Here is a 17380-nt window from a genome sequence, read left to right as displayed (position 1 = left end):
AAATGAACAGGACGGGTCGTATACATTGATCTGCCAGATAGGACTAGAAGATGTGGAAATTGAACATAAATGTTTCTCGAAAGAATTGGCGTAAATTTGATATTGACAAATTAGGCTGATTCTTGGTAAACTGTGGGATGCAGCTGATTTATTCATGGTCGAGTCTCAAGGCTCACATTCTGCATCTAAGGTTTTAGAGTCAAGGTGAAACATGAGATCCCTCATGCTGCGATAAGCGGGACAGATGCTCGGGTTATGGGGTTGATGGCGGATTGGAGTGACATCTTCATGAAAATTGACACGTTTCAGTAAGCTCGTCAATTTCATCCATACTTTTCCCGATGGCTTACTTATAACACACTTTTCTTTAACTTCAAACATATATCTGAATTCATATCCATACATATCTCTGGATTGTTTGTAACCAGAACTTTATATACGCACATCTGCACTATATCACTGCATGAACACTTTCATCACAAACGCATGTGTATTGAGTTACACGTTTCGCATGAACTAGTTGTTATTGAAGAAAAGCCATATCGGTTCTGTGATCATTTCAGTTTTCATAGAAACTGCATTTGCAAACGTATTTGAACACATACATGGTCCCTTGATAAGAAACTATTTAGGGTTTACGAGTTTATTAATCTCCATATACAAATTACTCTTGGGAGAGTGATTATGTTTCGTACACTTTTAGTATTGTTCCAGCAGAATAACGTTGGGGACCCCAGACATGACCTTTTGCCCCCTTGTGCGGAACTGAACCCTGGCGTTACTTGTGGTCGCTGTCACCACAAGGCCACCCATGAGCCTCCTGAATACAGATAGTACTGAACTTTAACAATAACGAAAGGGGATGCTTAACATGAGTCGGATTAAGTTTGATAAAAAATCCTTTTTTCCGGAGAAAAGTAATTGAAAAACGCCCTTTTAGGCCGTCCCACATATTGCATCCGACACGATTTGGTTGAAGGTTAAACACTTGTAAACGTAGACTGGTCTTTTGTGCATTTTTTGTTTGAAAAAGAAGAGTTTTTTTAGTATTTTATTGGGAAATGTCTTCTATTTATCACATAAGCTGATCATGATCGATGGGCGATAGCGTTAAAGCGATTTCGTTTAGAGAGCACGGACAGCCATAGGAAGCTTAGGAGCTGTGTTCTCGATCTCGATTGATTTACAACTTAAACGATCTGATAAAAATTTCAAAGACGTACACTTAAGTCTTTTCCATCAGTGTAAATGCATTGTATACCTTTTAACATACTTCACTAAAGCACACAGTTGACAGGTGTGTTTTCCATATTGAGGCTTTACATTTATTGTTCTTCTAAGGAAGAAGCAATAGTCATTTAACACTGAGTGCTTTCTCTGGATATTGTAAATGGCCTTTTAGCGAGTATTAAAAATTAAAGTTAATGTTTTGTGTCTGCTCTTGTATAATATAAAATGTCCAAATGTAGAGAGATCATATATATTCAAGCTATCATTCGACAGATCGCCAGTGGAATCGTTTTACCAAGAGTTGAAATCTGATAACTATCAGCATGGCATATACATAGGGGGCTTTTAACTTATGGCCTCTTATATATTTTATTTTAAATTGATCTCTTAATGGGCTTTTTAATGATTTAAGGGCATAATCATATACACAAAATAAGTGATCTAGTCATTCTGTGATGTCTAAGTGTCCCCAAAGACAAAGATGGTTGATATATATATATGCATAGACTAATATATGCAGGCTATCACCAACATTTCTAGATTATCTATACTACAGACGCTTGACATAGGTGGACTGGGAGTTGTTGGGCATACGGAAGGGTGGTTATAGGGGGAGATGAGACAATGTAAGGTGTGTGTGAATGACAGATGGAAACTATGGCGAATATGCAAGTGCGTTGTGAATGTTAGGAGTAGAAATCACATCTGCACATATGGTTCTCAAATACCACAAATAAGGATGTGATAACAAAAGCGTTCACCAAGGTGGTACACTTGGGAGATCTACATCACCTTGAGCAGTCCTCCCAAACATGCTGTGATGCAACTATAATACTGTTAAAAGAGATGTTAAAGATCACTCACTCACACACTCACAGCCGTTAAAATTGGCTGCAATAACTGCACCTGATCATCACAGGCAAAATTTCCTGTAAAGACTTACAACGTACGACTTCACCCTAGCTACCATCAAAACAGGAAGACTGCCATACACATTGAAATATGTGACAAATACCGTGATAGCAACAATACTGTCAGTATCAACCAGTCTGATATGTACAACATTATAAATGACACCTACTTCATTGTTATCACAACGGTCACACCTGGAGATTTAATATTAACGCCAATGGCTTCAGTATAACCCCAGGTAACCAAGTTCCACCGATTACAATTACATAAGCTCCGACATTTATCTCAAATACTGAAGATACCATTGCCTACACACACGAGGCTGACTATTGTCCTGATGATATTTGCTATGAACAGGTCATCAAGATCGCAGCATGACAACTGTTCCTGCCACGTCTCCCCGTTTCAGTGCTAACAATGCGTCCACAACGCCGAAATTACACACTTGTGGTAATTACCAAGGTGTCAACCCGTGAATAATTCACCAAAACAGGCAGGAGGGGCACAGTCGGTTACACTTCTTATAATATACTCCCGCCAACCATCTGCTTGTAAGTGTATGGAGATATCAGTTATCGAATACATATAACCACGAGCAGACAATCAAGACATGATTTATTCACTATCTATACATTCCACATCACATTCATATCTCCAATACTGTTCACAATATTGGCTGATAATCTGCAATCATTCTAGGTGGTTTAATGAGCAACGGGGCCGTTTCGACCTGGTTGGATGAATTCCAAAGACTAAATTCGGAATCCCACTTAAATAAATCGAATTTGGAATTACAGAATAGCTGCAGGGACGAAAGACTGCAATGAACCCAACGAAGCAGTCCTGTATTATATGGTCAACATGCGCAGATATAACCATACACTAACGCTTAGTCTCTGAATATATATAATTTTAACAGCGTTGAATAATCTGATAGAAGTTGAAATGGAAGCCCAATGATACGGAAGAATCTGAGGACATCTTTGGGCTTTAGCGCTGCAGGAAGCGTTAGGCAATAGGGACAATAATGCGGTTAAACTACAGTGAGACAGGCTGGGATGACCGACGATATATGGCAACTGATACGACACTCTAAGGCAGTACGCATGAAGACACTTAACACATCTTAATATTCCTACATTCTCCATTTCCTGGCAACACACCGAGCTCCCATGTACAAACGTTCACGACTGGAGGAAGCGCGTGCTCCACATCAGAACAGCCAAGGCATTCGCCAAATGTGATCGGCGGGATCTCCCCAGTCCCCGGGATCTCTAGTCTCAGAAATATGCACTTCTTCAAGAAACTGTGGTAATCTAGACTTGCCACACGTCATACTTGCGTGGGCTTTCTTGAATATGTTTGTTTCAGGGTCTGTCTGAGAAACTAGTTCCTTACCTTAATATTTCGTGTCATATATACGTTACCGGTGAATTCGGGATATACACATATATGATGTACAGTCATGGCAAACTGTATCAACAAGTTCGCGTTTGCCCAACTCGTCGTAAGGATTGTTTCACAAGTCTGTTGAAGCCGATCTGTACAGCATAAATGGAGCTTAATGAGAAGACATGAATGGAGGTTCACACTTATTAGATCAACTAAGTCGACAAAGCAAGATCACGACGCTGAAAAGCTGATTCACTGACATCTTGGGACTATTTCTTCCTATCTATTACAAACGTAGGCCCAACAGAAGCTCTGGCTCGTCGGCACTCATTACTTTGTCAGAGATGTATAACAGGCTCTGTCCTTTTAGGGTCGACTTTCAAAACCTCGCATAACATATTATTAAGGTTTGAGGCAACATCAGCGAGACATATGGTCAGTTAAAAATAACCACATATTCGTCATATCCAAAGGCAAAGACTATGAATTACGTGTAATTGAATCTTTTAGGTGCTTCAGGATAATGTATTCTAGCCATCTGGGTGGATTATTGACAGCTTCACGTGTCCACAAACCACATCGGCTATGGCAGCTATACGTGTCGATTGCATTGCCAGTTTCAAAAGATTGAATCCTCCTTTATCAACATAGTGGTGATTTAGTGAGTTAAAGACAAGTAAAATGTGTGTAAAATCCCCAGCCTGGTCATCTGACCTAGCCACAGATGATGGGATGGACAATGGGGATCTTCAAAGGTGGCCGTAACCTTCACGTTGACTGAAATGGACACGCTATGTACACGCATCAATTTCACCCTCGGCTCTTCTGCATGGCATCTCATTGTCCCTGCATTAACCGACTCCAAGGGGATGTAATTATACATCATAAATCTCATGGCTAATTTTACAGATAAAAAGGAGGGTCAATTAGTAGGGTTGATATAAATGTAGGAATAATTATGCAGCTTAGTGAAATGCAGAAGAAACGGAAACAAGAATGGATTTATGAGACAAACTGTCACCAATACATTAGCCTGAAATAAACATCGAGAAAAACTTTCAGGAATGGCTCGGACATACCAAACAACTGTATATTCGCGATGTACGCTTATACATTGGTTTGTCAATTTCAACGACGGCAATGACAGCTGGCTAAGTGACGTTTTCCGGGGTCATAGACTCAATAGAATAAACACCCTCGCACATTTACATAGGCGACACGCTGGTCAACAGTCAACACCTTGCGAAAACTGTGCTCCCGCACGCAACGGTTGTCTGAAATATGTACCATTGGGTCCCTCTGGAATACAAGGGGATAATCTGAACTTTGACACACGAATTGGCATAAGCAATTAAACCCGATATACATAATTTATGACCCATATAATTGACAGCCTTTGTGTAGGAATTATAGGGACGTTGGCTAAGAACAAAACGCCCTCGTCAGTTGGTTGAATGAAATCATGGTTGTGAATTATGGCTGTCGTTCAGCTTGGTCTTTACTATAGTCGTGATAATCATGCTATTTATATCATGGGAATTTCGTCACAAGGGTTTCTCATAATAGGGACCTCTTGCCACGTCGTATAAATATACTTGATCCTGCTCACATACTTGTATGATTGACAGCTAACGGTGGCATAACTACAGTATCGTTGAAATGTGAAGTGTACATCATGTTAATTACATGTGCATTTCATTGCAAGGAATACTGTCTGTCCGAGCGCACTAAATGTGTCCTGATCAGTGAAGTGACCACACGGGAATATGGATGTCATTGATGTGTATAAAGATGACATAACAACTTCATACCACTGGGGCATATAAAACTGACATTGTTTCCCTGGATATGTAATAAATGCAATATACATCAGCCACTTGTGCAACTGACATCATGTGCCGGGATGTATTACCGGAGCGCATGGAATTAACATTCATCCTGGAGAGTGTCGGGTTGAAAACCTCGGGGACGTATGAAATTTACATCGTGTTGAGGAAATTTACATCGTGTTGAGGAAATTTACATCGTGTGAATAGAAATGTGCTTCCTGGTAATGGTGCTACTGCTGGTGAATAATAAATTAGATTCTGCATGGATTAATATTCACCATTGTTATCGTTGCAGAGACAATAGACACACACTGCTTATACCGGATGAGTTCATCTAGAAAATGCGCCTCTCAATTATCCGCATGCATTAAATTTCGTATTAAATTCGTGTAACCGGCAACCTGTAACTCATCACTAAAACTCCGCAGAGCACGTTTTTACGTAATGAATAACACGCGACACCTCTAATCGAAATCCTCTGTGAAATTGATTAGATAACAGGCGCAAGAGAATAGATACCGTGTTTGCATTCACAATAATCACGTGAGAAGAACACTGGAATGACAAATTATTTCATAATTGAATAAATACCCATCATTTGATCCAAATGTGGATTATTTATACACGCGTCTGTAGCTGTAAACAAAGCTACGACATCGACCGCGTCATCGGTAACAAATGACAAAAGCGACCCTTTCTTTGTAAGGCTTGAAAACAAACAATATGAAATTCTGGCTTCGGGACAACTTACCTCGGGCATTAATTACATCACAACACAACTCATGTTCAAAGCGCTGGTCACATTTCAGGAGTCACTTGGTGTTTAGATTTGAAGACCCCTTACAAACAGAGCATGCTATAATTAAACAGACACCCAGTAAAACAAACACCTTCTACCTTTGATGGACAAGCATAGCCGTTGCAAGTAAGGGAACTACCACCACTGCGAAGGAGGGAAACGACTCTGCAATAAAACACATTTCAAGCCTCGGGATATTTTCATCCTCTGAAAATTGCGATTGGCAGATTAGTGGGGGATGGTATTGTTTTCTATTTGGCTCGGAGAGTCTTTGTCTTTCAAACTGTTTATGGCTATCCGGTGTGGCCACGGTCTAGGTACGCTCTTGACATGGAGGAAGTCTTTCTTTAAAAGTCGCATCACAAATGAATAGGCTGGAGAGATTCTACAGTTGTAATGAGACAGAAAATTATTGCTCGTATTCTGTTAGCGGCAGCTAATGGCGTCGTAAAACACAGCATTAAAGCCATCGTTCGGCAATCTGTCAGAAGGACTTCTTTGAGCAAACACAGGAGGCTTGGCATTCCTTGCATCAATAAATACAGAATACTTCCTTAATTTGGTCTTTGATACAAGAATAATGAAATGGGATATTTACGATGATGGTGTGGGAAAAACGTGGAAAGGAATCATTGCAGCGTAGCCACCTGTTTCGCCGGTGTCGTCCTACAAGACCGATCAAAGTTTGACCAACTTAAAAGACGTCTTCTGAACTAACTCACCCATTGTTAATAAAAAATAATCCGTGACACATAACATAAATCAAACAAATAACTAGTTTAAAATGAACAAGGGTAGAGAGATCAAAGCGTTCAATTCTCTGTATATTGACCTGCGTACAAGTGTTTTTCATGCGTTTTAACCCACGTGGATATTTGTTATGGCAAAGAAATGCCTCCTTTATGAAGATGATATGAAGATGCTTATGATCAAATAAGGATTAGCCGAGATCAAAGGGCCAACACACCATCCCTTCTTCGGGAATACAGGTGGGTAAACATGTATTATTGATCTCAATCAAAACATTGACGTTCTGTTGGGAGCTACGCGGCAGATACCTATAAGTCTTTACTTCAACACCAGATAACCATACACATATAAAGGGGATTATTCCTTCTGATTGAGAGAAATATCACTAGAGGAGACGGTAAGAGTTCATATTATCCAAAGCATTGATTCGGAGTGATGTAGTTATATGATTCAATCGATTCATACAACGCAATGTCGATAAATGTGGATCGATACCTGTATAGGACATGTTAAAACACAACCTTTCCTCCGCTTTGTAAACATAAGGATAAAAGATTTGCGTTATGATTAATGTAGTTTCAAATAGTGAAATATACAAATCTAATTAGTGCAGAGAATCCTTCCTATCCTCACATACCCCCGAGTTCGTGCAAACAAGGAAACAATGGAAAATACATTCAGTCAATTTCTGGTTATGTACACCTTAGTTAAAATCTTCATAAACATTGCTCAAACTTTGAACTCACGTTGGGTACTTACTCATATCAACATATGTACAGTAGTCACTTAAACACCATCTCAGATCAGCCTATATGTTTTCGTGACATATTTCCTTATGCAAAATGTAAAAGTCGCGGGTAGTACCGGTAGGAGTCATTACAGACTTGTGGGGAACCTTCCTAAACCTTTGGCTGTGTCTTTGCCTTGTTGGCGGACGGGGTCTGGAATGATGAAAACCTGAGACTTGTTATTCATTGACAGCTGTTGATGTTTCGTGCTATTGTGTACTTTAGATTTTGGTAAATCTTTCAATTCTTCCCAGCTTCTTACTCTTCAGTAACTTGCTGATACGTCAAACGGATGATGATGATGATGATGATGATGGTGGTGGTGGTGGTGGTGGTGGTGGTGGTTGTTTAGAGCAATATTCACAATAAATATACGGCACACTGAATATACAACAGTGCTGGAACGTATTAATATTGCAGCATTACTGAACATACACAATATGAGAATGATAAATCAAGTGAGAATGTATTGTGTCGGTTTTGCCATACTAATATCTTCTCAAATTGTTATCCTTATTGCATATTTCTTCACGAAGCATTATCGCCAAGAGCTTCCAGGTTCGCTCCATTGCATCGATTAAAATATTCATGCTAATGCCTTCAGTAATGGCTATAAATAATCAGCTGATGTTCCTTTCAGTAATGCCATGATCAATTTCAACTCTATTTATACCAACTGACTGTCTAGTGAATATAGAGAAACGTGTCTTAAAATGTCCAGCTGTTTGTGCCTAATTACCGGTGTATCGATATGTTCTCAAGTATCAAGTAATTAAGTATACAAAATGATTCTGTGGTACTAATTTCCAATTTCGAGAGCTGTAAGGTTATATTGTTTCGTGTTTGGTTTTCCTTGTTTTATTATCTACTTGAAGCACTAACATTCACCATCCATTCAAACTTTTCTAGAACATGGAAGTTGATGATTCAATAGTCACTGCAGCGCAATTTGGAAACGGAACAAAAAACTCGCACTAGTACAGTTTCTTACAAAATTCAAATCTAACAAGGAATGGGTTTAATTCAAAAAAAGATTAAAGAATATTTCTGAAAACGAAAGTTAACATTAAGATCCAAAAAATTACTTGATTGGGATAAAATCGAAAGAGATCAGTAAAATCCCAGTTTGCAGTAACACCGGCAAACAAACGATTAGTTCGAATGTAAAGATTTGGCCAGGATGTAAATATCAATCTACCATGCAGAAAGCGATGTTCAATATCACTCCAGTCTGTAATTACATTCTCCAAGTTCTGAGTCGCAGTTAATTCACAATTATTTCGCTAAAAAACGAACCGGGATCTGATCTCAATTGCAGAGTTCAGTTAAAAGCTGAAAGGACCTGATTCAAGCGCGAAGATAGTCCCAATCATAGCTACAAAACCTTCAGTGTAATCTATTTACACATGTGAATTTCATTAACATGTCAACAAATGCTTAAATTTTCTTCATTAATCTCTTTCCCAGCTTTGCCAAGATGTTTCATGCTTAAAATACCAGCATGAGTCACGATATTTGAAATGAATCGCATCATTTGATTTCGCAACGTGAGCCGGGAAATATCTCGTCGGCAAACATCACAGGTAAACGACAGGTACCACTTATTGTAACAGAGAACAAAACAAATTCACCCACCTGTGGTGTTATTTATGATGAGAGGGACTAATTTATGACCCAAGCTTGTGGAAAATGTTTATAAGTGGGACGCGTACACACAACCCCGTGATTTAGGGGCAATTAAAAACCATTAAGAGTCCCTCACTGTGGTAACACAAGTGAACGGGGCAATATACATGCAGCGTCCGGCAGTGGCACTCTTACATTTAACTGTACTTCGCGCCGTGCTGAATTGATTACATGTTATGTAACCTAACATCAAAGGCTATAATTGCAATCAACGTGGTCAGGTACAAATGCTATACGGAGGGCAATAGTTATACCACCTGGACAGACATGGCTATACTATCAGCTGATCGAACATAGTCACGCATGATGTCAGGATTAATTGAGGCGGTGTTTTGAAGAGGCATTTATTGCCCCCTGTAATCGCGTCGCGACAGGCCTGCTACCTAAACATTTGCTCTCTTAAGCCGTTACTGTTGGAAGTTATTTTGGTTGTATTTACAAACTGGTCATGACAAGATATTATGGACATGCCAAGAAGTCAACATCAGCATTACAGGCCTACCGATAAAGTATTCAAACTTGGTAATAACAGTTTTAGAATCCAACCGAAACGCCACTAATACGGTGACCTTAAGTCCGCACGAAGATCTGGTCCAAAAACTGCTATTATTTGCAGTAACAAGTGACTAACGGGATCGGGCGGTCTGGCTTGCTGGCACAGTTACTACACGGCATCCATTGCGTAGAAGAACGTACATTGTAAAAGTTACTCGGTTCTATAGACACCACATCGTATCTCGGCCATACTGCTGAGTGTAACGGTAAACAGCAACAACATAAAAAAACATTGATCATACAAATCATCAGTTATTTCTCTTCATATGGATTCCTGAGAACTTCAGAACATGTACACAGACGGGTTTTTTTTTCAAGAAATGTCCGTGACATGACAGCATAGAGACACGTGAGACAAGTTGTGCCAACAGTTCAGCTATGTTGTATGTTATCAGTGAATGCTGCAACGTGGCTAACTTTAGTTGCTTTTTGTTTTTGTTGTTTTTTTTGTTGGTGGTGGTGGGTTTTCTTTGTGTTTTCTGTTTGTTTGTTTTTTTGTGTGTTTTTTTTTGTTGTTGTTGTTGTTTTTGTGTATTGGGTTTTCTTTCTTTTGACCATCGTTGCAATCTGTGGTTCAGCCATGCTCATTCGTTGACCATGTCCTAGTAAGCAGCACTGACAAGCTATGGAAGCTGGAATCCTGTTTAGTGGAACTACATGTATTTCAGTTGCTTTTAAAATGTGCATGTTTCCATGGACACGACACTAGCTGACGTCAAACGTATTGTTCCAACAACTATCGCTTATACAACGTTTGTTGGTGTACATCTCAAAACAATATGCTGAAAATGCCACAGCACATATGAAATTCATGTCACACATGCCATGTTTCTTAGACGTTACCTAAAGACAAATTACAATCTTCACGAGAGACCATTCTCTTCTGTGGTGAGGCGGTGAAACGTTTGTGACATACCACTTATAGTGCCCTGGGTTAGTGAAACGTTCTCGAAATATGCACCTATTGTGTTCAGGGCGGTGAAATGTACATGCAGTATACAACTATTGTGTACTCGGGTACTGAAATGTATTCGAAATAGGAACGACAGGTCTTTCCTGATGATTAAATTCAGTATTGTACAACTGCAACGTTTCCTTATAGACAGCTGTACCGTTTCCCATGCTTGAAAACGGCATAACACACCGACTCGTCGCTTTTGTGCAATGAAGAAGTTCATCACCCATACAGACTAGTCATTCCTACTGCTTACAACTTCTAGAATGCCCCTCAAACAGTATTCGAAATATGCACCGTTTGTGAAATATACTTGACGTACGGAGCTTCAAATACGCATCTAAAGCGAAATGTGCGGATAAATGTACATGAAACACTTCCCTTTCCACACGTGTCCCTCACTATGATGAAATCAGCCGGCGTTACAGCCAAACCCCCATGAAGGGAAACTGGACGAACTGTAACAGCGGAGTAATGGCCCCGCTCACAGCACCTGAGCAACAACATCACCCTACCATCTGACATAATGTCTATTTCATGCAGTGCTGGGACTATTTCAGTTCCCGGTGATACATTCGGCAATCCATTTCATGCAAATTTCGATCAATTTTCTCTAATTAGAATAACGCGTGTGGAACAGGCATGGCCTCGCAACACCTGCAACCCTTCTTGTGTGACTAAATCACCATTATATATCAACAACAATAAGGACCCGAGTTCCTGGTAAGTATATTATATCCTATCCACTTTATTATAGATTCAGGAAAAATACTGAAGGCAAATAGCGCCTGAATAATGAAATCGTTGGCATTAATGATCAGTAACAATTTCTACAAAGAACTCTCGAAATACATATTGGAATTGGATCCGCAGATCGTTGACAGTCGATACGGCCTTGTGCAGCAAGTGTTAGACATATTATTTTATTTTGGGTTTTTAATACTTTTTATGCATGTAAATGAGGTCTTTATTGTGCACAATGCCGCATGGTATAAGTCAGCTTCAGGTTACAGAGAATCTAACAATAGCGCCGAGATACAGCCCAGACAAAACACGCCGATAGCACGTGCTTGTTAATATCTGCTGAGCATGTGGTAATTGTGTGATGTGTTATAGATAGTTAGCACTGGTTACGTACTGACTTTACTGGTGATAAAACCCTAAACAGCCGTTTGTCTGCGTCGGCCTTTACTGGTTAGACTCAACATGTGACATTTGCATCCGTGTGGGATAAACGGTCGATGTGATGGAATGACATAACTTAATATTAAGGCCTTCATCGAGCACTGTTGATGGGTATCCAGATCTACAGTATCACATGACATAATCACGTCTGATGATGTATACATCGTTACGTAGAAGTGCATGAGTTCTGCGAGAATGGGTACGGGTGTGAGGATGGGAGGGCTTGGGACTTCTTGCATATAACGAATGTCATTACCTCTTCAGATGTTCAGCTTTATGACACTTAAATCAAAGTTCGCCAGACCACAATATTATCATTTTCCAATCCCGTATAAGCTCAAAAAAGTGTCCGTATTAATAAAATGTCTAAATTTGTTGAAATATTGAACTGTACTCTAACACCAACATGTCGTTAACCTATATGGCTATCATATTACATAGCATGTAATACATATATTAGCAACTTTTTGATTACACAGTGCCATTGAGAAAGTGGTCAAAGGTAAAATATGTTATATTTAGGATTACACTTCCTTACTAAACTCCAATTTCTAGCACCCTTAAAGAAGGGTATAATGTAATTTTATGCTCTTGTACTAACGTTGATGGTTTTTGAGAATAAACCCTTGAAACCTTGACGTGAGTCATGTTGAGATGCGGACTGTAGCATGTCTGAGTTGTTGCTGACAATCAGCAGAGAGTTTATATATTGCAGAGTTTTCACATCACGGGTAGTTAATTATTATACATATCTAAGCTATGTCAGCGTCTAGCAATCACGCGCAGACATGACAGACCCTCTAAGCTCACCACACAAAGACGCTAGCGAGACAAACCGTGTTGGCAAGGAATGATTACGATATATGGATAGACTGATGGATAAATAGATCCCGTGTTTTGATGTTCGAGTCTGACTCCACATGTGCTAGCTAATCATACTTTAATCACTTACAGACATGAAATGTACACGGTATGAGTTTCAGCCAGTGTCATACCTACATGACACGTGTCTACAACCACCGGATAGGAAAGAAATGAGTCAATTTCCTTCTGGATCATCAGCTGAGACAGACCCGCTTAATAGTCACACCAAGAAGAAACCGAAAAATCGATCGGTGATTGATTGAAATCCGCGCGTATGAGAAAGCAATGTACATGCTTGCTCGTCCCGCCTCCTCGAACAAAGCTCAACTATAATCAAACTTAAAAACAGATTATCGACCAGGAAGTATTTCCGTGCAATGCATTGGCTAACTGGGATTATACGTTACTAAAACACAGCTATCCAGCTACCCACGTGGGGCATTAAAGCACTGGCTGATTAGCAAGGCTCACTAGTTCATCAATCTATGGTGTATAACTTACACTACAAACACAGGATCAGCTGATCACTAGCCATCATTTCACAACATATGTCTCGGTTGTACAAATATCTCACCTACATATAGATTTTCTGAGGATGTGTTGTCTGTACGATGTATCGTCTCTTTGGAGGTACAATAGACATATCGATTTTTATTTTTGCCGTTGCCAACGAGATCCATTAGCTCGGGAGGTACATGTATGTATATTTCAGTATGTGTATATTGTACTCGTTAGTCAACCGGTAGTCCCGACACAGTGTTTTTTAATACCGGCGGTCACAGCACGAAAGGCCAGTGGATCGTGACACGGTAGTGCTATTAAAGTGCATGGACAGCAAGCAACGATTCGCGGGGCTGCACGCTAATCGCCCCTGTGTAACTCAATATGGAAATGACATACAGCAGGCTGTATATTAACCCGATACCTCGAACACTGACAAACACCGATACACTGACTTTGCTGCTTTACTGAATTACGGTTTTCGGGCATGATACATATTCATAGTTTACAGTTTGCATAATTATCATTTACTCATACGAAACAAAGTGAAAAGTGAACCTGAACATAGCAGACATCTGTCAATAACGATGATTGGAGTATCGACGATAGATTAATACGAGCTGGCTTGTTACGTGTGTTTAGGGATGTTACTCTGTATTCACATTAGTTATATTGTAAATCATATTGATGTGATTAACATTATTTCGCAAAAAGGGCAATTTTGTATTTTGTTTGAAGGCCTGTTATCGCCAGTTTTCAGCGGCCGTGTCTGTACAGTTTTCATCACAGTTTCGTCCCGTGCGCCCACGTGTGTATTGTTCCCCGATGTTGGCGTTTTATATACGTTTGCCTCAGATTTCATTAATAAGCACTGCTTTTAAAGCAAGCATCTACACGTAAGTGTCGCACATGTTCTAATACAGAATTTGTATAGCCACAGAACTATCACGCTTGTTCACCACTCCGACTTCTAAATGAAACTCAAAGGTTTGATTGCAATAAAGATATATTGTTTCTTGAATCTTGGATTTAGACGCCCGTGACCATTTTGTTTGGGGGTGGGCTTTACGGTTGTGGAGCGTTGATATATATTCGGATTAATACGTCAAACTCTAGGATGTCGTGTTTAAATCCGCCCCATGTCGTCCATCCTGGTGATGTGTTTGTACATTGTTGACATTTTGTTTGAAACATTAGCCTCTTCTACACGTCATCTGAAGGACTCGTGTCTCTTTTCTGGAGCAGTTGCGACATAACTGCACAGCAAATGCATTGTTAACATACACTTTCCTGAAGTCTTTCTACCATTCGTAACTGATATTCATGTTAACTTGGGATAATTAGTTAATTACAGAAAATACATGCGTGATATTTATTCAAGTCCACACAGGGCTGCTAATAGATTGTTAGCGATGATGTCACTCTTTTCAAAGTTTTTTTAATGTATTATTTTTTATCTGACTCGACATTAACATTTGGTCAAAGGCAAACTGTCATAATGAGTTGCCTGTTACAGACGAGTTGGACAGTCAATCAATGCGGTGGCTTTAGCCAATGACATTCAGTATTGATGCAGTTTAACCATCAGTCATCTTATAATACACCCCTCATCATCATTGGTAAAGAGAATATTTTAATAAGCAAAACAGTGTCCCCAGCAGGCAGACATTAACACATGTCCATGAGCTGTCAGCCATTCCTATTGTTGGCACGGTATATTGCAGTGGCGACAAACTACAACAGATGGTGCAGCGGCCGTTTAATGAGTATTTTAAAATCTATAAATAATTGTAAAACCCGTGCATAACAATTACGAAGCAGGGTAACGCTTCTGGTATGACAGAAAAACGTACATTGGAGAAATACGGATTGCGGCGATTTACGACGCTTCGATCAACTTACGCTACATGAGACAACTCACTGCCCGTTGTGACGACTACAGAAATAGACGATCAGTTGGTGCTTGAAATCAACACATGTCGATTGCATGTTATGGTTGTCAATATCATCTAACTCATATTTGAGAAAACCACAAAACACTGAATGCAATACTGATATTTTACTATCTGCAAGTCGATCACGGCTTAATTTCCTTCAATAAAAGCTTTAAAATAATTTGTTGAATGGCAGGGAAATAAATTATCCTAAAGACAGCACTCGCCAACTGTCGTGAAAACACTCGTAAAAACATCAGACATTAAAGTATTGATTTCTGAAGCACATGAGAAACTTCATACTAATATGGTGTGAGTTAGAGCGAGACGAAAACCTCACCTCGCGCGCTAAAATATTAATCCACTCACCGACACACTGTCAAGCTGTTCCCGGCAAGAGTACCACTCGTAAAATATTAAAGTCCAAAACGCCAAGCTATCCTCTCTTGCAACTAGCCGCTCGTTCTACGCTTCCCTATACTCTACTAAAGTGAACCATCGGTTGCCAAACATACTCACGGCGAGCTCCCGTGCTCAGCCAATCAGACGGCGCTTAACACTGACAGCGTGGCCTATGAATGGAAGGGGGGCTTCCGCGGGGGGACTGACGTTATTCAATCGCGGGGGACTATTAGCCAGTCTCCCTGTGCATGGCTCATCCCGACAGAGGGTTAAGGGAGGATGTACCTGCTCCTGTCAAATCGTACCTGTTGTCGATAACGTGTAATATTCTCGCTCCGTTAGAGCAAAGGCATGAACACAGCAGGATGGACGTGGAGCACGTTATTAAACTGGACCTGTCCTTCAGCTTAGGTAATGTCGTGGTGGGTTTCATCCCTGAAAGCAACTCGGCTAGGTCCCTTGGGAGTTAGTATACCCCCAGGCTTGCTCCAAATCGGTAGCATCTTTTCTAAGAGGATTTGATGACACACTTCCAACAATAGAAGATAGGCGCAGTTTGAGCGACATATGTCTACGGGATCTCTAAAGAGTGTTGGGTGGGATTAAAGTCGTGTCATTTTAACAAAGCTAATAGTCCTGCACGCTAATATAATTGTTTTATTTCCTGCAATATAAACTTGAATTGCAAACATTGCTGCATGTTTTGATGCAATCACGGCCAAATTCAACAATAAATTGAATACAAGCAAGAATGCACTAGATTACCACGATTACGTCGCGCACAGGGACGAATGCGTGTGAAATAAAATACATTTGTAGAGCCTAAACACTAACGATGGGAAATTTAACGCCTTGTGCGAAGCTATGCACAGATTTTATACCACTTAACAAAGGAAAGTTTCTTGTATAAGATGCATTAACAAGATAAAATCCAATTTCGCATATAGAGTTTCTGGAACAAGATTTGATATATCGATTAAGTCGTGTTCTCAACGGAAACGAAATGATCCTATACCCTTAATGTTATGTACAAGCAGGGTTTATTTACATAGTTTTATTAGTATATCAAAACTACAACTTAATATAATGTAACTAACACTTACAGGAAATCGAAACTTTCCTAAATGCCAGCAATGCATGCACGCGTAAATTACTCGTTATACAGTTGTGTCAGGATCTGTTGATGATAATTTCTGGTTACATTCATTTATTATAATGCATGATGGAAAACGAACAGTTTAATGACCAGGTTGTGTGTTTATAGTAATGGTCTATAAAAGCTTGGCAAACTGGGTTCCGTTTGTTGTGGACACACGGGATGACGGTGTCACAATGTATAGCGAGATCTATAGGCATCTATATTCAAATATATACCCAGACCATGGTGGGAAAGGCCGTACGTTTGCCATGAGAGAATACAAACTGGCGATAGAGTTGACGAATGTCGTTAAGGATTAGTTGGCTGCTTCATGTGGATGTTAATGTCTCAACGTCCAATAAATGTGAGTATTGGGAACCACTAAATGTCACATTTCAATACTGAGATGTCAGAAGAGGTCATCACTGCCCTGAATGGTAATGAACCACGGCAGATACGA

The 17380-nt window shown here is 39.9% G+C and overlaps 1 protein-coding gene across 3 annotated transcripts in view; it reads right to left on the bottom strand.

Annotated features, from left to right (window-relative positions):
* LOC137274658 (protocadherin beta-3-like) overlaps positions 1–17380 on the bottom strand; it is a 46688-nt gene that overhangs the window by 21231 nt on the left and 8077 nt on the right. Inside the window, exon 1 of one of the 3 annotated variants that reach the window (XM_067807975.1) lies at positions 15750–15867. The exons of the other annotated variants lie outside the window; for them this stretch is intronic. The gene's annotated coding sequence lies outside the window, so the exon portion shown is untranslated. Of the gene's footprint in view, positions 1–15749; positions 15868–17380 lie in introns of those variants that run through there. 3 annotated transcript variants of the gene reach the window in all.

Source organism: Haliotis asinina, chromosome 2 (assembly GCF_037392515.1).
Source record: "Haliotis asinina isolate JCU_RB_2024 chromosome 2, JCU_Hal_asi_v2, whole genome shotgun sequence".
Lineage (NCBI taxonomy): Eukaryota > Metazoa > Mollusca > Gastropoda > Lepetellida > Haliotidae > Haliotis > Haliotis asinina.
The sequence above is the reverse complement of the archived record's forward strand: the minus strand, read 5'-3'. Positions and strand labels throughout refer to the sequence as shown.